Consider the following 26266-nt stretch of genomic DNA (forward strand, 5'->3'; position numbering starts at 1 on the left):
CTCTCTGGAGTGATGGTGCCAGCAACCTCTCATGCAGACAGAATACTTATGAGGGGGCCCCTTGCATGTTCAAGGCAGGTTTTGAACTCAGGTTTTTTTCCCTATGGCAGAGCTTTTGATTGCAGCCTGTGGCTGCTTCCAGCTTTGTCACTGAAGGTGGGCTTAGTACTGCCTGTCCCCTAGTTCTAATGTCAACCAGAAACAGAAGGCTGCCCTGGAGGCAATTGGCCATCACTTTCATGTAGGAAGCAGGGTTCAGAGCCCATGGATTGCCAGCCACGAGGGATCAAATGCTCAGCCCAATATGGAGGGTGCCAGGCAGAAATGAAGTCTGCAGAGCGAGGTGAAAAGAGCCCAGGGCAGAGCCTGTGTCGATCATTCAAAACCAAGGGAATTATATGGGACATTACCCTCATATCTTCAGGCTGGCAAAGGCACCTGAGGGACTGGCTATAAGATGAAGACAGATTGTTGGTGAATAGCTTCCTTCTCTACATCTCTGCCCCCCCCCCCACACCCACAAACCTCAATCATTGCCCAGTTCCTTGGTCTCCTGAGACATGAGTCACCTTCATGTCATAATTCAAGTGCTAATCTCCACATCTTGTATGCTGAATTTCTCCCAGCAGGAAATGTTTCTGGGGCTTACAAGTCCTGCTGGCAATGCACCAGGAGGCGGCTGGAGTGGGTGGGCTCACCCCTACTCAGCCTTCAATCCTGTTTCCCACTCTCTCGGCTGGCTGTCAGAGACTGTACCCTCCTCACCTTTGTTCCCTCCTATTTCAGCTCAGCCTCTCATGACTATCTTTCTTTTGTTCACCCCCCTGCCCCACTCCTTCTTCCACCCCAAACCTTGGAAATGGATGGGGGCTTCCTGGTCAGGACCTGGGAGAGCTCCAAACCCATCCAGCATCCTTGGAAATGCAACCACTTCTGGGAGTGGTATTCCTGCTTGATGGGGCTCCTGGGCAGGGCTTTAGGTGCCCCTCCCCGAGTGTGTCCCCTGCTTACCAAAGGTACAGGACTGGGGTTTCCCTTGCCCTCTACTTCCAAGTCCTGTCTTTGGACGTAGTCCATAGGGCCCAGGAAACAGTGTTATTTTATGATTAAGGAATCTCCCACCTTATTTGGCTTATTCATTCCCTGTGCCCTACTATTTATTCTTTATTGCTTCACTCTGCCTCAGTTTCCCTGATTAGTATGGCCAACAGCCTCTCACAGGTCTAGATTCTTCACATTATAGGCTGGGTGTAAAATGCACTTATGATTTTGGAGGGGTGGAAAGAGGTGGAAAGTGCAGTTACTGGTTTGAAATGATTAAACACTTCCCAGAGATGGGACAAATGGGTGATTGGCCCTGCTTTCATTTTAAAGGCCTCTCCACCCTGCTTATGGGCAGAACAGGGTTTATCCAATCTAAAGGCAACATGTGTAGCACCTCCTTACTGGGAACACATGTGTGGAGAAGGAAAGATGCTAAGGAGAGGGGAGGGAAAGTGACGGAGTGAAAAACAGGTTTCTAGGATCAGAACTGGTCTGTCTGCCAATGACTTCTGGTCACAGAAGGATGAAAAGGGGATGTTGGAGGGCAGGGAGGGGTGAGGATCTGAGCTCCTGGCATCCCATTCATGGTTTTGTCCAGTGTTTATTGGCTGAGTACTCTACAAATGCTGTACACATGTGCTCTCCCGTGACTCTCACAAAGACTGTTCAGAAAGGCACAGTCATGCCCACCTGCTTGTGGCTCAGTAGGGAGGAATGAGAGGTAATTTTAATAAACACCAGAATAATGATAATAAACCCCTCATCTTTATACAGACTTTGTGGTTTACAGAGCATTTTCTTCTTTTTTTCTTTTATCCTCATGACAGCATTGTAAAATACTGAGGGAAAGTGTGTCCATGCCCATTTTATAGATCTAATTATGGATTTCTGGAATCACTATGTATTGGATGCAGAGGAATATTTCCTTTTCCAAGAGTCTGTGATTTAGGTGCTGTTTTCCACAGAGTAGTTAGGGTAAATCCTACAACAAAGATTAACTGAACACAGTATCCAACACTTCAGACTGCTGCTGGGGCCTCACATCACAATATAGGCTGGAAAATTGAAGTTAAATAAAATCAAGGCATGGAAATGGGCTCCTCGCATTCCTCTAAGCAGTCTCAACTGCAGCCTTATGCAGTACTTCCACAAACAATAGAACATGCGGACTCAGACAGATAAAAGGGCATCACCAAAAGATGCCCAGCTACTAGTGCCTGGGGAGGACAGGAACGCAGGTCTTTGGTGTCTTGGTGCAATCATTTTTCCATTCCGACACCCTGTTTCCTGAATGCTCAGGGGCCCTTACACTGGCTAAGGCCCAAATGTCCTTAGGAGAGTGACTTTTGTCCTGTCTGGGCCAGTTTTAATTATTGTGCTTGTCCCTTTATTCCTTTCCCCCTTGCCCACTGCTACTGCCTCCATAGATGTCCAGGGTCCTCACGATCCCCCAGTTTGCCTTGAGCCCTTCATAAGCTGCCACAGCAGGCATCCTTCTCAGATGGGCCCTGGGGCCCTGGGCTCAGCTCTCTGAGAACACACAGATGTCAGTGCTGCGATCCAGGGCCTGACCCCCTGGCAACCACAGTCAATACTTAAGTCTGAGTTTGGGTCTTAAAGAGGCATGTACTTCTGCCAACCCCACCTGCTTTCCACCACTGTAATTAAGCCTGGGGGTGGAGCTTTCAGGGCCTTACAGATGTACACATCTCTGTCCAGAGATTTCTAAATGTTTGTATTGCTTCGTGTTTGTTTCTGTTTATCATTACTGGGTTTTAAGACTCCAGATGTCTTGGGGGCTCAACCCTTGATTGTAAGTGGGAGCAAAGGAAAAATGAGACAGCCGGCTTAGGGAGGACGGGGGGCAATTAAAGACTAAGATGAGTAAATGGAAAAGACAGACATCTTGTCCTCTTGCCAGGACTAAATTAAGCATCTGCCTTTCCTGATGACTCTTGTACATCCTAGAGAAGAACGAGAGGGGTGGTGAGAGGATGTTTGGTGACTAGTACGACTCTTCTAATGGTTTTCAGCTAATTCTCAGGCTTTTTTAGGAAGGCAATCATGGCATCTAATGGCAAATAATTATATTCTTGCTTATCAATATTTACTGCTTTTACCTATCTTGGTAAATTATTTAACCTTTTGGTGACTTGTTCCCTTATCTGTAGAATGGGTGTAACAATGGTACCAACCCCTGATGGTACCAATAACCACCGAAGGGTTATTGTATGAATTAAGCAAAACCTGAAAAGCCCTTGAAGCAGCTCCTGGAATATAGGAAGCATATAGTAAAAATTTAGTTATTTTCCATTATTGTTCGCATATCATATTTTATTTAATTAGCTGGGGGCTTTCAAAACAGTGATATACAGCAATGGTGATAACAGGAATCCTTATGTTGTTTCTGAAACTTAATGAGACTGTATCTAAGATGTTATAATCAAGTATGACATGGACTATTAGTGTGAGGCCAAAAGGAAAAAGAAGCTTTCTGAATCTTCCTAGGGTGCCTCTTCCATCCTCTGGAACACATATGACTAACCACAGCCCCCTGTGCACCAGCCGCCTCTTGCTCACACTGTCTAATCAGCATGATGTCATCAACATAAGGGATCAATGTGATGTTCTGTGGCATGAACAGAATGTTTCAGATCTCCTTGGACTATATTATGACAGAAGGTAGCAGAGTAATATAGGCCAGGGCAAAACTGAAAATTAATATGGTCCATTCCATGGAAGTGTGAACTGTTTCTGATTCTTTCTTCCTTGAGGCAGAAAAGAATATATTTGCCATATACATTCATTTGTATTATTTTTTAGATTCCACATGTAAGTGACATCACATAGTATTTGTCAGACTCTCAGATACAGAGAACAAACTATTGGTTACCAGCGGGTAGAAGGAAGTGGGGGTCAGACAGGGGTACAGGATTAAGAGATACAAACTACTATGTATAAAGTAGATAAGCAACAAGGATATAATATACAGCACAGGGAATTATAGCCATAAGCTTATAATAACTTTAAATGGAATATAATCTATAAAAAATATTGTATCCTGGAACTAAGATAATATTGTAAATCAACTATACTTTTAAAAATGCATTTGCCAAATCAGTGAGAGCCTCCTCCATGCCTGAGACCTTAGTACTCTGCTCTAGCTAAGATGTTTGACACAGCAGCTGGGGTTCAGCCTGTGGGAGTCCACAGTCATTCTCTAGGATGCATCCAGTTTCTTCTGGGGTCAGACTGCAGAGTTAAATAGAGATACGAAAGGGACTACCACCCCTGCATCCATTAATCTTTGCCATCCCTCCAGGGATGCTGTCTTATTTACTATGTTGGCTGAAGGGAATGGTTTCAGAGACTTCCACTTGGTCTTCCTCTGACATTAGTTCTTACCTCACAGCCTAAGGACCCACCATAGAATTTACTACAAGTGCCAGTTACATCAATTCCAATGATTCATTCAATGATCAGGGAAATGACCACCAAGCAGGCCCCGACAGACCCAGTGGGCCACTAGAAGCAGCTGATCAGATTTCACTTATTACCTGGCTCCTCTGCGCTCCCACTCTTCCAAGGGGCACGATGAAGGTACGGATCCTCTTCGGCTTAGGATGGGGTTACATCCCCATAAACCAGTGTGCTGATGTGTGTGTTTGCTCAGTTGCATCTGACTCTTTGTGACCCCATGGACTGCAGCTTACCAGGCTTTTCTGTCCATGGGATTTCCCAGGCAAGAATACTGAAGTGGGTTGCCATTTCCTCCTCCAGAGGATCGTCCTGACCCAGGGATGGAACATGCGTCTCCTGCATTGATGGGCAGATTCTTTACCACTGAGCCACCTGAGAAGCCCAGATCTTGATAAACCAATAGTAAGTCGAAAATGCATTTAATACACTTAACCTACTGAGTATCATAGCTTAGCCTAGTCCACCTTATAAGTGCTCAGGATACATACATTAGCCTACAATTGGGCTGAATCATGTAACACAAAGAGTGCTTTATAATACAGTGTTGAATATCTCATATATAGTCATATTTTATTTTATTATGCTTCACTTTATTGCACTTGGCAGATACTGTGTTTTTATAAGTTGAGGGTATGTGGTGACCCTGAATCAGGCAAGTATCGATGTCTTTTTTCTTGTTTTAAAACTTTTTGTTTTGTCCCGGCGTATAGACGATTAAGAAGCAATGCTGTGACAGTTTCAGGTGAACGGTGAAACGACTCATCCACGCATATACACGTATCCATTTTTCCTCAGTCGGTGCCACTTTTCACACAGCATTTGCTCACGTTGTATATCCATGTCACATTTTGGTAATTCACACAATATTTCAAAGCTTTTTATTATTGTATTTGTTGTGATAGTCTACGAACAGAGATCTTTGATGTCACTTTAAAAAAAATTTATAACTTGCTGAAGGCTCATGATGGTTAGCGTTATTTTGCAACAAAATATTTTAAAATTAAGGTAGGCACATTATTTTTTAAGACATCATACTATACACTTAAAAGACCACAGTATAGTATAAACATAACTTAATATGCACTGGAAAACTGAAAAAAAGTTTGTGACACACTTTATTGTAATAATTGCTTTATTGCAATATTTAGAACCAAACCCACAATATCACTGAGGTATGTCTGTAATCTACCAAATACTATAAAGTAAAAAAATGATCAGTTGAACCATGGTCAGGGACCATCTGTATAGGTCTGGGCGTCATTGTTTACTTGGACGTAGTGTCCAGTGGTCCTCAAAATGTCTGGGTATTTACATTTTTCCAGGGTGCAGATGGTCATGTAAATGTCTTTGGGTCCCTTTGGGGGAAAGACTCAGGGCCTCTTTGCGGCGTATACTTACCATGTTGTTTTAGCCTCCTTCATCCTGGGGTCCCACCCACATCATCAGAGAATTTCCAGATCTGAAAATGAGTTCTGCAGGGAATCATAACATTTGTCTGGAACAGCTGACCTCTTCCTCCTCCTGATAGTACATTCTTGCCTTCTTTGGACTGCATATATTAAGCAGAGCCCTTTTGTCTGCCCATCCCTGTTGCCGCTAGGTACACCATGTTCTCCTGCCACCTCCATAACTCTCTAAGGGTAGGATACCTTGGCTGCCACCCTGACTTTGTGGGTCATTATGGTAACTGCAACTTTTTGGCTTCTGGTGGCCAAACATTGTCACCTAATTCTATTGCTTGGTGTGAGGGTACTTGGAGGGCATCACCCTTACCGCTAATCTGCTGAGCTCTGTGACAACTTCTCTTACCATTAGCACTGGCCTGCAGAGGGGAGTGACAACTGAACTTCAAAGCGATGCAGACACCCTGTCACCAGGACGCTCCTGATGGCCTCAGCCCTCCCAAGTCACATCATCCTGAGGTGGGTCTTCTGGCCTCACATCCTTAAGTCTTTTATCCCTGCCTCTGTCTGTCATAGCAATGTATGCATTCCAACTTTGCTCAGGGTGGGCCTCCACTTTTCTAAGCTTCTAAGACTCTTCCTAGTAGATAGTCTGTCCTGTCCCCTGGAGTCCTTACCAGGGTGTTTAATTCCATTTCCTGAGAGAGTGCCCCAAACTCAATATATCTTTGGGTATCTGGTCTTATGTCCTGTTGAGCATGCATCCTAAAATTTCAACCCTGTAGGTACTTCCTGAGCTCCTGCTAGAACATGTGACCTAATTCTCACAGCTCCTTCAGAGCGCAATCTCTTTCTTCCCTTCTTGGGCCCAACATTTCCCTAGCTGGTCACTCTGAGGTTTACCCCTAGTTATCAGAATGGCAGCCAGGAGGAAGTGGGGACAGCTCTGGGAGGGGGGCCCTGTTGCCTTGTATGAGGGAGGCCTCTGCAGTGTCTTCCCATGTGGAGGAGGTCCCACCTCTTAATAGGGAAGGCAGGCCCCTCTGCAGACTCTGAGGGTTCAAGAGAGGCCACAGGGACACAGACCTCTGAGGGATCCACCGAAAAGCCTCGCCCCATTTTTCAGGCTCCCAGGTTTTCCTGGGAAGGGCCCTAATCTTAGCATAACAGAACTGCCTTGACTAAGCCATTAAATTGTCTTTGAAACCTCATGACCCTAACCATGAGTTCCTGAGATGGACCCATTCTCCCACTGCAAGAGATAAGAGCCTCTATCAAAAAAACCCCTGGTTCTAAGTGAGTTTTTAGCTGTAAACCCTCAGGTATGGAGTGTGCCTCTGCAGGACAACAATGCAACTTGGTAATAGCCAGTCAATCCCACTGATCTTGTATGCCTTCCTCCTCTGCACCCTTTAAATGCCAGGATGTCCCCTCCCTTGAGATGTTTTCCCAAGTCAGCTGTGAAATTTTTAACAATGGAGCTCTTATCTTGCGTCAGGAACTATCCATGGCCCCACATACCACCCAACAGGATCCTCCCTTCCCTCTGAGCAGTGAGAGAGCCAGTATCAAAGCTCCATCTCAGCTTCTGTTTTCTTGGACCACTTCTGGAGTCAACTGTGTCATTTAGATTCCGACATGGGTTAGAAGTGCCACAGATAAATTGAAGGTGTGCTCCTGAAAGATGCAGTGAAGGGAAATCTGGAGTAGACAGGAGAAGCCTTTACATCATGGTGCAGACGTGACCGCGTGAAGGCAGAGGAAGGATGGGAGACTGGATGGGAAGAGTCTGAAGCTGTGGAGCAGCTCCAGAAAAGTCTCTGCCAATGCCATGGGAGATTTGGTGTGGATTGCTCCAAGAGGAGTCCTGGACTGGGCAGAAATGGCCCAGCCTTAGGATTCCCTCTGTTCCCAGTGACGGGCTGGTCACACGACCTTGGCTGAAACAAAGCAGGGCCCTGAAGTTGCTGTGGCTGGAGGCTGTCTCCAACTCTCAGAGATGCACCTCAACTGCCACCGCTAAGACATAACAGAATCCCCAAGTCAGATACTTGAGAATATGGAAGTGTATATACGCATGGAGATCTAGAAATATACATACCAAGTACTTGGCAGAGGTTACCTCTCAGGAAGGGAGTAAGAGTAGGAGAATTGAAAGAAGAACTTACACATTTTATTCCCTATATTTTTGTATTACTTTAATTTTTATAATAATTTATTCTCATGGCAATAATTTGTGTGGCTAAAAATAAATAAAAATATAAACTTCTAACCTCTGAGGCCTCTTAAATCCTTCTTTTAAATTCAACTTTGACTAATATTAACATCCTACCTTTGCTGGTTTAAATTTGCACTTATCTTTACTAACCCTTTTATGTTTTATCTTTCTGAGCTAATGGGTTTTAAGCGTTTCTCTTGAGTTTAAAATTTTTAAACTTGTGTTTTTCTGTCTTTTGAAAGGGATTTTAAAATCTATTTTTGTTTTGATAACATCTATTTGAGTTTACTGCTATCATTTTGTTTTAGGCTGTAGCAGTTGCATTCCTACTTGTACAAAAAATAAACCTCATTTATCTAACATGGCAGAAAAAGCATGTATTGTGGGATGACTGGGAAGATAGAGAACCAGGCTTAGTGAATAAGTAGGAACTACATAAGGCAAGACAGAGAGGAGATCATGAGATCAGACCCAGAGACGTGTCAGGGCACTGTAGCTGGATCTCTGTTACTGCCGCCTCTGAATGGCACTGTATTTTGTCGCCTCCACTGCTGGACTCTCAATTTCATAGCTGCCACTCCCCAAAAATCTCGACATTACCTGAACTTTGTGCCTCAACTTTCAGCATGCAAAGTTGGAGCATCGACTGCCTAAGCCCAAGATTCAAGCCTGGCCAGATGCCAGGGAAAGGATGCTCTGACTTCTTCGGCTTCCATTACAGGAGCCAGAGCCCAGCCAGATGCTGAGCAGCCAAGAGAAACAAAAATTCACCATGTATGCTTCGGTTGTGTATGACTTCCTTTCCCATCTTTTGGTATATATACTTTTTTTTTCCATTTGCTTTAAAAAAAATCATCTCCAGTGTTTATTTTTTTTTTTATAGTTTTTTTTTCTTTTTTTTAAATTTTATTTTATTTTTAAACTTTACATAATTGTATTAGTTTTGCCAAATATCAAAATGAATCCGCCACAGGTATACATGTGTTCCCCATCCTGAACCCTCCTCCCTCCTCCCTCCCCATTCCATCCCTCTGGGTCGTCCCAGTGCACCAGCCCCAAGTATCCAGTATCGTGCATCGAACCTGGACTGGCAACTCGTTTCATACATGATATTTTACATGTTTCAATGCCATTCTCCCAAATCTTCCCACCCTCTCCCTCTCTCACAGAGTCCATAAGACTGTTCTATACATCAGTGTCTCTTTTGCTGTCTCGTACACAGGGTTATTGTTACCATCTTTCTAAATTCCATATATATGCGTTAGTATACTGTATTGGTGTTTTTCTTTCTGGCTTACTTCCCTCTGTATAATAGGCTCCAGTTTCATCCACCTCATTAGAACTGATTCAAATGTATTCTTTTTAATGGCTGAGTAATACTCCATTGTGTATATGTACCATAGCTTTCTTATCCATTCATCTGCTGTTGGACATCTAGGTTGCTTCCATGTCCTGGCTATTATAAACAGTGCTGCGATGAACATTGGGGTACATGTGTCTCTTTCCCTTCTGGTTTCCTCAGTGTGTATGCCCAGCAGTGGGATTGCTGGATCATAAGGCAGTTCTATTTCCAGTTTTTTAAGGAATCTCCACACTGTTCTCCATAGTGGCTGTACTAGTTTGCATTCCCACCAACAGTGTAAGAGGGTTCCCTTTTCTCCACACCCTCTCCAGCATTTATTGCTTGTAGACTTTTGGATCGCAGCCATTCTGACTGGTGTGAAATGGTACCTCATAGTGGTTTTGATTTGCATTTCTCTGATAATGAGTGATGTTGAGCATCTTTTCATGTGTTTGTTAGCCATCTTTATGTCTTCTTTGGAGAAATGTCTATTTAGTTCTTTGGCCCATTTTTGATTGGGTCATTTATTTTTCTGGAGTTGAGCTGTAGGAGTTGCTTGTATATTCTCGAGATTAGTTGTTTGTCAGTTTCTTCATTTGCTATTATCTTCTCCCATTCTGAAGGCTGTCTTTTCACCTTGCTAATAGTTTCCTTTGATGTGCAGAAGCTTTTAAGGTTAATTAGGTCCCATTTGTTTATTTTTGCTTTTATTTCCAATATTCTGGGAGGTGGGTCATAGAGGATCCTGCTGTGATGTATGTCAGAGAGTGTTTTGCCTATGTTCTCCTCTAGGAGTTTTATAGTTTCTGGTCTTATGTTTAGATCTTTAATCCATTTTGAGTTTATTTTTGTGTATGGTGTTAGAAAGTGTTCTAGTTTCATTCTTTTACAAGTGGTTGACCAGATTTCTCAGCACCACTTGTTAAAGAGATTGTCTTTTCTCCATTGTATATTCTTGCCTCCTTTGTCAAAGATAAGGTGTCCATATGTGTGTGGATTTATCTTTGGGCTTTCTATTTTGTTCCATTGATCTATATTTCTGTCTTTGTGCCAGTACCATACTGTCTTGATAACTGTGGCTTTGTAGTAGAGCCTGAAGTCAGGTAGGTTGATTCCTCCAGTTCCATTCTTCTTTCTCAAGATCGCTTTGGCTATTCGAGGTTTTTTGTATTTCCATACAAATTGTGAAATTATTTGTTCTAGCTCTGTGAAGAATGCTGTTGGTAGCTTGATAGGGATTGCATTGAATCTATAGATTGCTTTGGGTAGTATACTCATTTTCACTATATTGATTCTTCCAATCCATGAACATGGTATATTTCTCCATCTGTTAGTGTCCTCTTTGATTTCTTTCACCAGTGTTTTATAGTTTTCTATATATAGGTCTTTAGTTTCTTTAGGTAGATATATTCCTAAGTATTTTATTCTTTCCGTTGCAATGGTGAATGGAATTGTTTCCTTAATTTCTCTTTCTGTTTTCTCATTATTAGTGTATAGGAATGCAAGGGATTTCTGTGTGTTGGTTTTATATCCTGCAACTTTACTATAGTCATTGATTAGTTCTAGTAATTTTCTGGTGGAGTCTTTAGGGTTTTCTATGTAGAGGATCATGTCATCTGCAAACAGTGAGAGCTTTACTTCTTCTTTTCCAATTTGGATTCCTTTTATTTCTTTTTCTGCTCTGATTGCTGTGGCCAAAACTTCCAAAACTATGTTGAATAGTAGTGGTGAGAGTGGGCACCCTTGTCTTGTTCCTGACTTGAGAGGAAATGCTTTCAATTTTTCACCATTGAGGATAATGTTTGCTGTGGGTTTGTCATATATAGCTTTTATTATGTTGAGGTATGTTCCTTCTATTCCTGCTTTCTGGAGAGTTTTTATCATAAATGGATGTTGAATTTTGTCAAAGGCTTTCTCTGCATCTATTGAGATAATCATATGATTTTTATTTTTCAATTTGTTAATGTGGTGTATTACATTGATTGATTTGCAGATATTGAAGAATCCTTGCATCCCTGGGATAAAGCCCACTTGGTCATGGTGTCTGATCTTTTTAATGTGTTGTTGGATTCTGATTGCTAGAATTTTGTTAAGGATTTTTGCATCTATGTTCATCAGTGATATTGGCCTGTAGTTTTCTTTTTTTGTGGGATCTTTGTCAGGTTTTGGTATTAGGGTGATGGTGGCCTCATAGAATGAGTTTGGAAGTTTACCATCCTCTGCAATTTTCTGGAAGAGTTTGAGCAGGATAGGTGTTAGCTCTTCTCTAAATTTTTGGTAGAATTCAGCTGTGAAACCTTCTGGACCTGGGCTTTTGTTTGCTGGAAGATTTTAGATTACAGTTTCAATTTCCGTGCTTGTGATGGATCTGTTAAGATTTTCTATTTCTTCCTGATCGAGTTTTGGAAAGTTGTACTTTTCTAAGAATTTGTCCATTTCTTCCACGTTGTCCATTTTATTGGCTTATAATTGTTGATAGTACTCTCTTATGATCCTTTGTATTTCTGTGTTGTCTGTTGTGATCTCTCCATTTTCATTTCTAATTTTATTGATTTGATTTTTCTCCCTTTGTTTCTTGATGAGTCTGGCTAATGGTTTGTCAATTTTATTTATCCTTTCAAAAAACCAGCTTTTTGTTTTGTTGATTTTTGCTATGATCTCTTTTGTTTCTTTTGCATTTATTTCTGCTCTAAGTTTTAAGATTTCTTCCAGTGTTTAAAAGCATAGATACCTCACTGAATATTCTTAAATTTTCAAACGTACTGTTTATTTTTATGCTTTTGGTTCTTTTACTTTTGTGTCTCATTGAGTGTTTTACATCAACAGCGAAACATTATCTTTAGGTGTTCTCTCCTTAAGGCTAAAATTCTAGCATTCTCTTACTCATTTTCATCCCCAATCCATTTCAACACACCTGTCTATGGTGTTCTTTAGTCCTCTCTCATTTTCACCTCTTTGCCCTTTGCCTCTAAATTCTATGAGTACTTCTTAAAACTGTCCTTCATGTTCTATAATTAAAAAAAAATCCATCTTTTTGCTTTTACAGTTTGATTCTCAGTGACACAGCTTCTCTGGCTCCTATTTCTGGTTATGACTATACAAGCAGACATACTAGATCTCACTTCTTTACAGTTTAGGTGAGACATCCCCTGTTTCCCAAAGTGGTTAATAATGTCTCCTTCCATAAATTCATTCATTCCAGTAGTTACTTGCTTCATGTTTGGTTTGTTTCCCGAGACTGACAGATCTACAAGTGTAGGGTCTTTGTCTATTTTATTAACTGCTATATCCCCAGGGCTTCCCAGGTGGCGCTAGTGGTAAAGAACCCACCTGCCAATGCAGGAGCCATAAGAGATGTGGGTCCCATTCCTGGGTTGGGAAGATCCCCTGGAGGAGGGCATGGCATCGTACTTCAGTATTGCCTGGAGAATCCCATGAACAGAAGAGCCTGGTGGGCTATAGTCCATGAGGTCGCAAAGAGTCAGACATGACTGAGCACACAGACTTGACTGAGCACACAGTACTTAGCACAGAGCTTGGCAATAGTATATACATAACAAATATTTATTGAATGAATGACTGGATGGAAAATTGCAATTAGCAGTATGTACAGCTGCCAAGACTTTTCTTGTTGTTGCTTCCAGCTACAACTCTCTCTCACTCTTTTTTTTTTTTTTTTTAAATGTCTGCTAATAGTATCAGTTAGAAAGCAGAGAATGACAAACACATCATGTTCTCTAAACTCTTTAGGTCTTCTCCTTTTGTGAGTACATCAGGGTAGACTATATTCTATAACAAACCACTCCAAAATCTCAATTTATTAATATATTGAAGATCATTTTCCAGTCACATCCCAGTTCAGTTTGCATTGGTGTAGGAAGTGGGGGAGGTAGATCTCCTACTCATAGAAGGACCTGTACTTGTTCTATCTTGTGTCTCCACCCACTCCTGCCTGTTTGGGACTCTCTTCACCCAATCAGAGAGAGGACAGAGAAAAAGAATGTGGAGGATTGTGCTTGAGAGGTGCTTATGGGCCAGTCCTCAGGTGGCCCGCATCGCTCTGCTCCTCTTGCACTGACCAGATCAGGCATATGGCTGCATCCAACTGCAAGGAAGGCTGTAAAATTTAATCCATGTGTGGACTCTGGAAAAAGAGGTGAGTGCCAACAGGCTCTGCACAATGAGGCAAAACCTCCCTCCCTGTGACATGAGGTTTAACTTGGGAAGAGTTTTACATTTCAATTTTGTTTGCCTCATAGAAAGCAGAGATTCCCTCCAGATTCTGTCTTTAAACCATCCATCAATCTTTGTTTTCAACATTGTGAATTTTTACTCTTATCTATGTTTCCATGGGTGTTTTAGTGAGGAAGTTCATGAAGACTTCACTGGGAAATGTTAGGTGCAATTTTAAACTGGAAGGTCTCTTTGAATCCTCTCTGGTAGCTGTTTTATTTTGTTTTGGACCTAAATGAAAAATTGTACATTTATTTCCACCAAGGTTCATTTTGTTAAAGTCAGACCATCATTTCAACCTCTCATGACTTCTTTATACTATCCCCAGGGGTGGTGTTGGAGTTTCTTCAGGAGGCTGCAGCCCATATAACCCAGATCATTCTTTTTAGGGCCGAGGGAGGTGAGTGAGGAGGTAATGAGAACTGGTCTCTCTTCATGACTTGGTGGCTGGCTGACCAAAGTACGTGTAGCTCCTTCATTCTAAAATGCAGTGCCCACTGCCCTCTCCTGCACAATTCCTCTTTTTGCTTGGTGACATTGTTAAAGGGCTGAAGAGAGGGAAGAAACCTCAGTAGGGAAAAGAGGCATGAAAAGACCAGTCACTGTGCCTTGAGGGCCAGCTATGCCCCTTCTCCTTCCTTCTTTCTACTCCTGACTGCACTAAGGTCAAATTTCCAGGATTATTTATTTATTTATGCTTAGGTGGGGAAGACTGTGGTCCTTGCCTCAAAGGCTCTGGTCGGACAATGAGAACATTTTAAATTAATTAATTAATTACTGTTTGGCTGCACTGGGTCTTCACTGTTGTGCACAGGCTTTCTCTAGTACGGGCTCCTCATTGCAGTGGCTTCTCCTGTTGCGGAGCACAGGGTCGAGACATGCAGGTCTCAGTACTTGCAGCTCTTGGGCTCCAGAGCACAGGCTCAGTAGTCGTGGCACACGGGCCCAGTTGCTCACAGGCATGTGGGATCTTCCCAGAGCAGGGATTGAACCCATGTTCCCGGCAATGGCAGGTGAACTCTCAACCACTGGGCCACCAGGGAAGTCCCAACAAATACATTTAAATTGGAAAATCAAGGCTAGGTGTTATGGTTAATTTTATGTGCCAGCTTGGTTAGGCCATGGAACCCAGATATTTGGTCAAACATTGGTTTAGATGTTTCAGTAAAGGTACTTTTTAGATGAGATTGGCATTTAAGTGTTAGACTTTGAGTAAAGCAGATTATCCTCCTTTATTGTTGTTGTTCAGTAGCTCCAATACTTTGGTCACCTGATGCAGAGCTGATTCATTGGAAAAGACCAGATGCTGGGAAAGATTGAGGGCAGGAGGAGAAGAGGGCAACAGAGGATGAGATGGTTGGATAGCATCACCAACTCAGTGGACATGAGTTTGAGCAAACTCTGGGAGATGGTGAAGGACAGGGAAGCCTGGCAAGCTGCAGTCCATAGGGTCATAAAGAGTCAAACACGACTTAGTAACTGAAGAGCAACAACAAACCAGATTATCCTCCATAATGTGGATGAGTCTCATCCAATCAGTTGAAGGTCTTAAGAGGAAAAGACTGACCTTCCCCAAGGAAGAGGGATTTCTGTCAGCAGATGGCCTTTGGACTCTAGTTATAATATCAAACTCGCTCCTGGGTCTCTAGCTTGCTGGTCTACCCTCCAGATTTTGGGCTTGCCAGTCTTTGTGATCACATACTTAATTCCTCAAAATCTCTTCCATTCTCTCTTTCAACTCCCACTCACCTCCACTCCCTATTGGTTCTGGTTCTTGGAGAATCCTAACTAATATAGCAGGCACTCTTCTTCATCTTTCCTTAGTCACGGAGACAAAGCACCATATCAAGAATCCCTCTGTCCCTTTCCTCCACCTATTTTTTCTTAAATCTCTTCCTCCTCCTCTTCCTCATCTTTGTCATCACCATGATCATTTATGAAATACTTTTGATGTGTCAGATGTTTATTCCTCACAATAATCTTATGAGATAGAAATTATTATTATCTATACTCTATAGAGGAGAAAAATATGGTACAGGGAAGAAAAATGATTTGCCCAAGGTCCTGTAGCTAATAAGTGACAAAATACTTTTCAAACCTGAAATGTCTAACTCCAAAGTCCTCACTGAATAATCACAGATCTATGAAATCTTAGAAACCCTATTGTACAGGTATTACATGAATTAAAATTTAACATGTGATGACTTTCAGAAGCTGTGTCCACTAGGACCAGGATTTACTGAGTATCCCAAACATAGAGAAGTTAATGCAACCAAGAGTAAAGTACAGTCTGTAGAGTTTGGTCAGATCTAGGGTCAAGCTCTGGCTCCATTACACTTACTATCTGTATGAACTTGGGCAAGTTTCTTAGTCCCCATGTTCTCAGATTCCTCTTTGGTAAAATGGAAATAATGCTACTTATCCATGTGGTTTGTTGAGGATTAATTGAGGTAAAGATGATAAAGAATCTGCCTGCAATGCAGGAGACCTAAGTTTGATCCTTGAGATAGGAAGATCCCCTGAGGAAGGGAATGGCTTCCAGAGTATTCTTGCCTGGGGAATCCCTTGGACAGAGGAGCCTGGTGGGCTGAAGTCCATGGGGTCTCAAAGAGTCTGACACAACTGAGCAACTTTCACTTCACTTCTTTGCAAAATACATGTTTTTAGCAATCATATAACCATAGCCTCTCAAGAAACAAAAGTATTTAAAAAAAGAAAAAGAAAAAAGGACAATTAAAGAATGAAAAACACAAGCCATAGATGAAAAAAAAGTCAATGACCAGGAGCACGATCTCCATGAGGGCTCTACTTCTGCTTTTGAGGCTCAGGGTCAGTGACTCACTCACTTACTTGCTGCCACGAGATTTTCAGCACTACCCAGATGAGCACCAAGACAGGAGAGAGGAGCCAACAGCCAGTTGAAGTTGTTTTGACCCTTCAAGTGGTAGCATTCTTGATACTGTTTCATTGTCACTTTGTCCTTGGCTCTGGCTCTAAAGTCACTTTCAAGATAACTCTCTCCTTTCCCCATGCTTTATAGCTTTGACCTTCAGTAGAAGGAGGGGAGGAAAACAGCTCTGAAAAGAGCATTTCCTCTGCTGCTGCAAATCTTTAGAAAAATCTACAAGAAGGACAATCAAGGAGATAGATGAACAACCGCTAAAGGACCTGTTGCCCTTCTTTTGGTCTGCGGGAGGAAAATAATGTATGCTGGCACTATCAAAAGCCTTACTGAAGGATTCTAAACACTTAACTTCATTAAAATCTCACCACCAATTCTATTCTATCCTGGGGGAGCTAATGTAGGGGAGGCGTCATTTAAAAACCTGAGCCAATGTGAGCTACCCTGGCTCCCAGTGGAGAAGATACAAGTGGTTTGTGTCAGCTGGGTGGCCTTACAGAAAACCCAATCTCATTGTCAAAGTCTCTGTAATTCAGTCTCAATTACTCCGAGGTGTCTCACCACACCAGCCAGCTGCAAAGATGGTCTGTCATTTGGTGAATTACCCATCTCCCTCCAAAGAGTCACACTAGAGGACTTTGACTCCATTTACCATATGCTGCCTCTTTTTTCCTTTTGCTGAGAAGTGATTTCTGAATTGGACCTGCTCATTTCTCCTGCAACCTTGAGAATCCAACCAGAGCCCAAAGAGGGAAGCACTGGCAGAAAGTCTCAAGCTTATAGACGAAGATCTTCATATCTGAGCAAGTATCCGAGTAACCAGAGTGGCTTCTCTGGTAGCTCAGTGATAAAGAACCCACCTGCCAATGCAGGAGATGTGGGTTCAATCCCTGGGTTGGGAAGATCCCCTGGAAAAGGAAATGGCTATTGACTCCAGTATTCTTGCCTGGAGAATCCCATGGACAGGGCGTCCCAGTGGGCTGCAGTCCATGGGGTGACAAAGAGTCAGACACTAGTTAGTGACTGAGCACACAGCACAAGTATCCCAATGGCCAGAATGGAGTTGGGTAGGTATATTCATCCCACTGCCTAACCAATGAGCAGTCTCTTAGGTGCCTGGAGACACTGAACTTTGGCTGATTGCCCTGGGTTTGTGGTTCTTCCAAAAGGACAGGACCATAATTTTAGCTTAATAAGCAGTAAGACAGACATTAAACATGCTTTTGGTTTGTTTGTTATTTCCTCAGAGAGATTGGGCAGCACCGAAGCTATGCACTAGGATCTTAGGAAAACCTTGAGCATCCCTTTTTCCTCTCAACATGACTGGTTTCTCCAAATGGTTAGAAATATATCAAATTTGCAGCTGGATGCAGGATACAAAAAGAAAGAAAAGAAGCTATCCACAGGATGGATCAAGTTTAGCTTAGTGTGACTTAAGGGTAAAAGTACTCAGGACTCAAAAGTACAAAGTGAGTTCCAGACTCCCTAGTCTAGTGCTGGAAGGCCTCAGATCAGATGTCTAGCTCTCTCAACCTTAGCTTCTTTATCTGTAGAATGGGGAAAACTACACTTGCCTCACACAGTGATGAGAAAAAAAATGAGATGCACTTTGTGAAGTGAACTTTGTCAATGCTAACAGGCTTTACAAATAGAAGTTATTTTTGGTTAAAATAAAATATTAGATCATAGCTTTGTTTGCTACATTCCTCTTACTTCTCCTGATCCCAGCTATTTAGAGCAAATCTCTTGGTTCTAAAGTCAAATGTCAGAAAAGGTCCCCGTTGTGCTCTGTGACTTGCAAAAGAAATTCTTCAAATAAAAGAGGCCCATTCTTTTTTTTTTTCCTTTTTGTCTCTAGGAGCTTCATGCAGAGCAGTGACTGCTCCAATTAAGAGGGGTGCTTGAAAGTTTTACAGTTTAAAAATCAGTTTTTGCAACTGATTGTGTGCCTCCGACGTGTGCCCCATGACAATACTAGGGCAAAGATTTGTATGGATGCACGCCCGTTTTATAAAGAAAGACACTGCACTCAGAATCACGTAACATTTAAATGGCAGATTCAAGACCTGAATGCAAGTCTTCTTACCACAAATGCCAGTCTTTCTAGTACTGTTACCCACCTCACACTGACTCCCTGTGATCATACTTAGGCTGTAGATCAGAGAGGAACTTGGGTGAGAGGGCAGAAGGGTTTGTGCAAATCGGCACTACTGTGCTAGAAAAATCTGCCATTCTGAGGGAGGATCAGCTGCAGAGCCCAGTAGTTAATATTTTACCCACCCCAAAGTGAGTGCACATTAAAGTGTGAACACAAATTCTGTTCTCAGAATTTGTCTCCATAAAACTATGCTCTCAGATTGTGTTTCTTGTTGCTGGTACTGATCACCACAGGGTTGGAAAAGGAGCTGGACCAATCCAGGAGCCTTCCTGGAAGAGGTAGCCTTTGAGATGTAAGGAGGGCAAGTGGAGTGACAAATATTCTTTAACTCAGGATGGGTAGGATTCAAAGAAATAGACTGGAAGTGGAGACAAGCAAGACAGTATACGTTTACTCAATCTACAGCCTATGGATTTTTCTATGCCATTACAACTGTAACATAAACTTGAAATAGAATCAGTAACTACAAGCTAATATTTACACAAGGTGCTCATACATAACGTGCTTGCATAGCACTTTGATTTCTGTTATTTTTCAAAATTTAATCTTCACAGAAATTTTATCAAGTATTAATAGTATCTTCAGCTGTGTTTCTCAGAAAGCAGAGCTGAGACGAAGGCTCAAGCAGCACCTACTTATTAGGGCATCAAGCCCAGGGAGCAGGAATGAGGGAAAATGAGAGCTAACCAGGGAAAGAAAGAGCATCAGTCTATGGATGCAATAGTAGGCTGGCAGCTGTTACGTGTGACTAACTGATTTCATGGCATAGCTTGCTGAGAAAGTAAAAGTGAAAGTCACTTAGTCGTGTCCAACTCTTTGCAACCCCATGGACTACAGCATGCCAGGCTTCCCTGTCCTTCACTGTCTCCCGGAGTTTGCTCATATTCATGTCCCTGAGTGAATGATGCCATCCAACCATCTCATCCTCTGTTGCCCCCTTCTATGTTCTCCCTGTATACCCTCTATTCTCATTATTTAGAAGCAAGTCTGGCTTGCAAGTTTGATTATCTTCACAAATGCAGGAATTCTAATCTTTGGCTGCTGGCTTGTTGGCATGAGGTCCCCAAAGAGTGGGTGGCAGTTACCGTTTTGAGTTCAGTATAGTCCTTACTGTGTCCTTGAGTGGAAGCACACCCTGCTGTCTCTGGATGAGCAAGTCCTCCAATCTAGTAGAAGCTAAGGCTTCAGGGTGGAATCAGTGAGAGTGAAGGTGAGAGGGCTGATCTTACTTCCACCCCTCATATCAAGAGTCCGTGTATTACAGCTGTTGGATGACAGTAACAGAATGACCTTTGGTTCAACATATACCACATGAGTTTAAGCAAACACCTGGAATAGTGAAGGACAGGGGAGCTCGGTGTGCTGCCATCCATGGGCTCACAAACAGTTAGACACAACTTGACGACTGAACAATAATACAACATTCTGAAGGAGAAAGTTCCAAATTTATAAGTATTAATATTATCTCTACACAGGAGCTTCAGATGAGCCTTTAAAAGATTTTCCCCTCAACCTATTAGGCCAACAGCTTTGGTTGATGGGGTTCATGGTAAGAACAATGAATCTAGTGTTCCAATGCCCTTTGTCACATCTTGTTTGTTGGAAAATAAATCCTTTGGTCTCTGCAATGTCATGTGGGGCAACATGTTGGTAAGTTAGACGTGTAAACTCTCAGTGCTGGCATTCAGAAGGAACTGACCAATAACGATTCCTGTCCCCTCCAGGGTGGAAAGTGTCCAGTGTAATGGATCTGTGGTTACCATGCACTTGACTAATCTCTTTGAGAAATAGGATCATACCTAGGGATGAGCACAGTGGCAGTACGCAGATCAGCCTTGGTGAGTGACAGCCCATATCATCTCATGCGTAACCTCTATGCCTGCCACCATGTTCACTTTGTTAGTGGGATCATTGTGTCAGCACTGGCGTGGCTGAAGAGAAACCTGAGGACAACCACAAGATGAAGCACCCATTCACCTGATCGTTCAGAGACTACTCTGTGGCGAATATTCTCTGATGGGCATTAACTCAGACATAAAGATCTGTATGCCTTGTTCTCATTTCTTAGGCTTTCTTCCCCTAGTTTTCCAATCTTCCTCTTTTTTGATGGAAGAAGTCGAGTGTTTTTTCTGTTTTTTTTTTTTTTTTTTTTTTTAACCAATGCCAAGAAGTATCAGTTCAGTTCAGTTGCTCAGTCATATCCGACTCTTTGCGACCATATGGACCACAGCATGCCAGGCTTCCCTGTCCATCACCAACTCCTGGAGCTTACTCAAACTCATGTCCATCAAGTCAGTGATGCCATCCTTCCATCTCATCCTCTGTCGTCCCCTTCTCCCACTTCAATATTTCCCAGCATCAGGGTCTTTTCAGATGAGTCAGTTCTTCCCATCAGGTGGCCAAAGTATTGGAGTTTCAGCTTCAGCATCAGTCCTTCCAATGAATATTCAGGACTGATTTCCTTTACAATGGACTGGTTGAATCTCCTTGTAGTGCAAGAGACTCACAAAAATCTTCTCCAACACCACAGTTCAAAAGCATCAATTCTTCAGTGTTTAGCCTTCTTTATGGTCCAACTCTCACATCCATACATGACTATTGGAAAAACCATAGCTTTGACTAGACGGATCATTGTTGGCAAAGTAATGTCTCTGCTTTTTAATATGTGGTCTAGGTTGGTCATAGCTTTTCTTCCAAGGACTAAGCTTTAATTTCATGGCTGCAATCACCATCTGCAGTGATTTTGGAGCCCCCCAAAATAAAGTCTGTCACTGTTTCCATTGTTTCCCCATCTATTTGCCATGAAGGGATGGGACCGGATACCATGATCTTCATTTTCTGAATGTTGAGTTTTAAGTCAACTTTTTCACTCTCCTCTTTCACTTTCATTGAGAGGCTCTTTAGTTCTTCTTTGCTTTCTGCCATAAGGGTGGTGGCATCTGCATATCTGAGGTTATTACAGATGACTCAGCACAGTATATTGGTACTAACAGAAAATGAACTCCTGTCACAATACAGCCTCATTCAACAATGGTCCCTAAGTGTGATGGAGAAGAGAATTTGTCCCAGAGGACACACATGGGAGCAGTATACTTGTTCATCCATTTGGATAGAGGGAGAAAAGTATACCGCTCCCATGTGTGTCCTCTGGGACAATTTCTCTTCTCAATCACTCTTAGGGCCATCCTTGAATGAGGCTGTATTGTGACAGCATTCATTTTCTGTTAGTACCAATATACTGTGTTGAGTCATCTGTGAACCTGAATGAGTTTTTCCTCCTCCATCAGTTGTCATAGAGAAACTCCCATGAGGCAATAGGTTTAAGCTGAGGAAGAGACATCAGTACACTGGAGGTAAATGATATGGAACTCTGGGCCATATATCCATGCAACTTATTTAGGTCTTTTGAGCTTGATTGATTATAAAAATATAATTTCTACTAGACAGTTGGTTGTTAAGGTATTCACCTGATCTTATGGCTTGGTGAATATGATTATTTTCAGCTCATGATAGGTATCTCAGGCCACATAATCACTTGATCATCCAGGGTTGGGCATTTAGTTTCTGCTAGAATCCAGTAACATATTAGAGGCTATTTTTCAAGTGGAAGGTAGTTCTCTAATACCGAGGCTGTGGCTTTGTTTTCCCCAGAACTTTAGGCTTTTGCACTTTTACTCTCCTGTTGAAGTTTGCCAACAGGAGTAACCTTGTCCATCATGGGTGTCTTGAACACTATCAAATCTGCCGAGTCATACATCCCCAATGACAAGTAGGTTGTTCTGCCACTGCGGCGGCTACAGAGCTCTTTTGCTCTTGGCCCTATTTAAGAATTGCAGCCTTCTGAGTCATCCGGTTTTTTGGCCAGTGTGATATATTATACCTTAAAATCCAAAGAAATCTACCAGCACTGGTATACTTCAATGGTAAGAGGTGCAAAGTGAACAACTTAACTTTCACCTTAGAGAGAATGTCCTGGTATGCCCCAAACCCCCTGAACTCATAAAACTTTACCAGTATACCAAGTCTTTGCTTCTTCTTATGGTTTATCTTTTGTTAGTATGCACATGTCTTGCTAGGGCATCTAGAATAGTTGCCTCTTCCTGCTCACTGAGTCCAGCTAGGAAGATCTCGTTAATATTGAACCATAATAATATTCTGTGGAATATTAGATGATCAAGATGTCTCTGGACTATATTGTGATGGAGAGTTAGCATAGCCTTGGAGAAAGACAATGAATACTTATTGCTGTCTTTCTCATATGCAGATAACCACTTTCATCCTCTTATTGATGGGGATTGAGAAGTTCAATAGCTGTTTTTTTGAGAAGTTTATTGAGAAGTTCAGTAGCTATTTGCCAGTTCAATAGCTGCATGTGAAGTGAAAAAGTGAAAGTGTTAATCACTCAGTTGTGTCTGACTCTTTGTTCCCCCATAGACTGTAGCCCTCCAGGCTCCTCTGTCCATGGGATTCTCCCGGCAAGAATACTGGAGTGGATTGCCATTCCCTTCTCCAGAGGATTTTCCTGACCCAGGGATCAAAACCAGTTCTCCTTCCTTGTAGCCAGATTCTTTACCCTCTGAGCCACAATAGCTGCAAACTAAATACCAAAGGCTGTGTAAGTCTGCCTCAATAAATACATCACATCCAGCACAGCAACTATGATTGGGACTACCACTTACTTAGGGTAGTCTACCATCAAATGCCTATACTCATCTGTTTTTTGTTTTTTGTTTGCTGGGATCACCCAAGTAAACTAAATGAAGATACGAGACTATCACTCTTACATTTTTTAATCTTTTGATAGTGGCACTAACCTCTGCAATATCTTCTGAACTTTCTTCTGATGACTATTTTGGTCAGTGCAGAAGGTAAGGAATTGGTCAACTTCAGAAACTTCCGCTTGGCCATTCTAGTGTAATGACTCTTACGTCACAGGACAAGGAATGTGAGGACTCAGCCAACTGCTGAGTACATCTATCCCAAATATATTCTTGGAGACCAGGGATATAACCATGGAATGTAGACCCAATGGATCCACCATGAGACAGACTAGGGCCAGGATTCTATTTAGCACCTGGCCTTTGTGAACTCTCTGACTTTAGGTCTACAATGGCATTCCATGTCCCATGGGTCAGTGTCAGAACCCACAGAGAACAGTTCTTGAAAAGTCAGGGTATTTGCCTTTCCCTAGTGCATATATACTGTAGCAAAGGGCCACAAGTCCCTCTGGGGAAGAATCAGAAAAATATTTACCACATTTGCTTGCAGTGGAATTGCTTGGTTCTTACTCAAGAGACCCAGTCTTATCTTCGATCAGTGGGCTCTGTGTCTGTATCCTGCCTTAGATCAAGAAAGTATATAGGGATCATGATTTTCCATTTTGAGGGCTGAATGATGGCCTTCTGCTCACCACTCCTTGAACTTTTTTATATAAAAGTTGAGAAACATGCTAGGAGGGAGGGAGGTGGGAGTGGGGTTCAAGGTGATGAACATATGTACACCCGTGGCAGATTCATGTCAATGTATAGCAAAACCAATACGATATTGTAAAGTAAAAAAAAAAAAAAGAGACAGAGAGAGAAACACTCTAGGAGACTCTGGGTTCACCTTGATATATTAGTCACCGCCTGATAGTGTGCTGAAGCCAGTTCATATCAGTTCATAATATTTGTGCATATCTCTTCTCAGTTCTATGTTCAATGAAGTCAGATTAGTAGCTTGAAAAATGGCCATGATTGGAATATTTTTACCATGAAAATTGGTAAATTTCTCTTTAAATTTTATTTTTGGCTCTATTTCATCTTCTGGAGAAGGCACTGGCGACCCACTCCAGTACTCTTGCCTGGAAACTCCCATGGACGGAGGAGCCTGGTAGGCTGCAGTCCATGGGGTTACGAAGAGTTGGATGAGACTGAGTGACTTCACTTTCACTTTTCACTTTCATGCATTGGAGAAGGAAATGGCAACCCACTCCGGTGTTCTTGCCTGGAGAATCCCAGGGACGGGGGAGCCTGGTGGGCTGCTGTCTATGGGGTCGCACAGAGTTGGACACGACTGACGTGACTTAGCAGCATTGCATCTTCATTGCCACACAGGCTTTTCTCCAGCTGCCACGAACCAGGGGATACTTTCTTGTTGTGGTGCATGGGCTTCTCATTGCAGTGGTTTCTCTTGTGGAACACAGTCTTTAGGGCACATGGGCTTCAGTAGTTGCAGCTCATGGGCTCAGTAGTTGCAATTCCTATGCTCTAGAGCACAGGCTCAGTAGTTGTGACATACTGGCTTAGTTACTCCTCAGCAGATAGGATCTTCCCGGATCACGAATGCAACCTGTGTTTCCTGCACAGGCAGGTGGATTCTTTACTACTGAGCCATCAGGGAAGCCCTAGAAGTAAAGCTTTTGTTTTTCTTCAGAGAACTGGTTGTTAAACATCTGCCAGCATATCACCACCTTTGCCACAGATCCCTAGTGTTCAAAGTACCTTGATTTCTACTCTGACCTTGTTGCCCAATACAGTAATCATGTCCACCGTGCCTCTGATGATTAAGTGCAGCCACTTGACTTTCACCATTCCTTTACGCTATAGAATCCATTGATATTAGAAATCCTAGTTCTATGGCAGCATCTCCCACCAGCAGTTTTGGTTTACATATGGAGGAAAACCACTACTAAGCTTCTTAAAGATGCTGATGCCTCCCTTATCCCAGAGTTCCTTAGTGCCTCAGTGAAGGGGCTATCTTCTGGGGCATTCTGGAGGACATGGTCGAGTGGTAGGTCCTCAGGTCTTATACAGAACATTGATTCCAACATTCCTGCTTTCTTGATCCCTTGTGATCCTTTCTTCAATACCACACCAACGGAGTTCTAAAACCTCCACCTAATTTACTGTAGGCCAGTGTCATGTCCAAAATAAGAGTCATCCCAACAGATTGTGAGAACAGGGTTCAGGTGGCTTTTTCAGAATATAGGTGAGATCCCAGCTTATAGAGTCAGAAAATATTTCCTGTATCAGTTCAGTTCAGTCACTCAGTTGTGTCCGACTCTTTGTGACCCCACGGACTGCAGCATGCCAGGCTTCCCTGTCCATCACCAGCTCCTGGAGCTTGCTCAAACTCATGTCCATCGAGTTAGTGAAGCCATCCAACCATCTCATCCTCTGTCATCCCCTTCTCCTCCCGCCTTCAATCTTTCCCAGCATCAGGGTCTTTTCAAGAGTCAGTTCTTTGCATCAGGTGGCCAAAGTATTGGAGTTTCAGCTTCAGCATCAGTCCTTCCAATGAATATTCAGGACTGATTTCCTTTACGATTGATTGGTTGGATCTCCTTGCAGTCCAAAGGACTCTCAAGAGTCTTCTCCAACACCACAGTTCAAAAGCATCAATTCTTTGGTGCTCAGCTTTCTTTATAGTCCAACTCTCACACCCATACATGACTACTGGGAAAACCATAGCTTTGACTAGATGGATCTTTGTTGGCAAAGTAATG

Source organism: Bubalus bubalis, chromosome 6 (assembly GCF_019923935.1).
Source record: "Bubalus bubalis isolate 160015118507 breed Murrah chromosome 6, NDDB_SH_1, whole genome shotgun sequence".
Classification (NCBI taxonomy): Eukaryota; Metazoa; Chordata; class Mammalia; order Artiodactyla; family Bovidae; genus Bubalus; species Bubalus bubalis.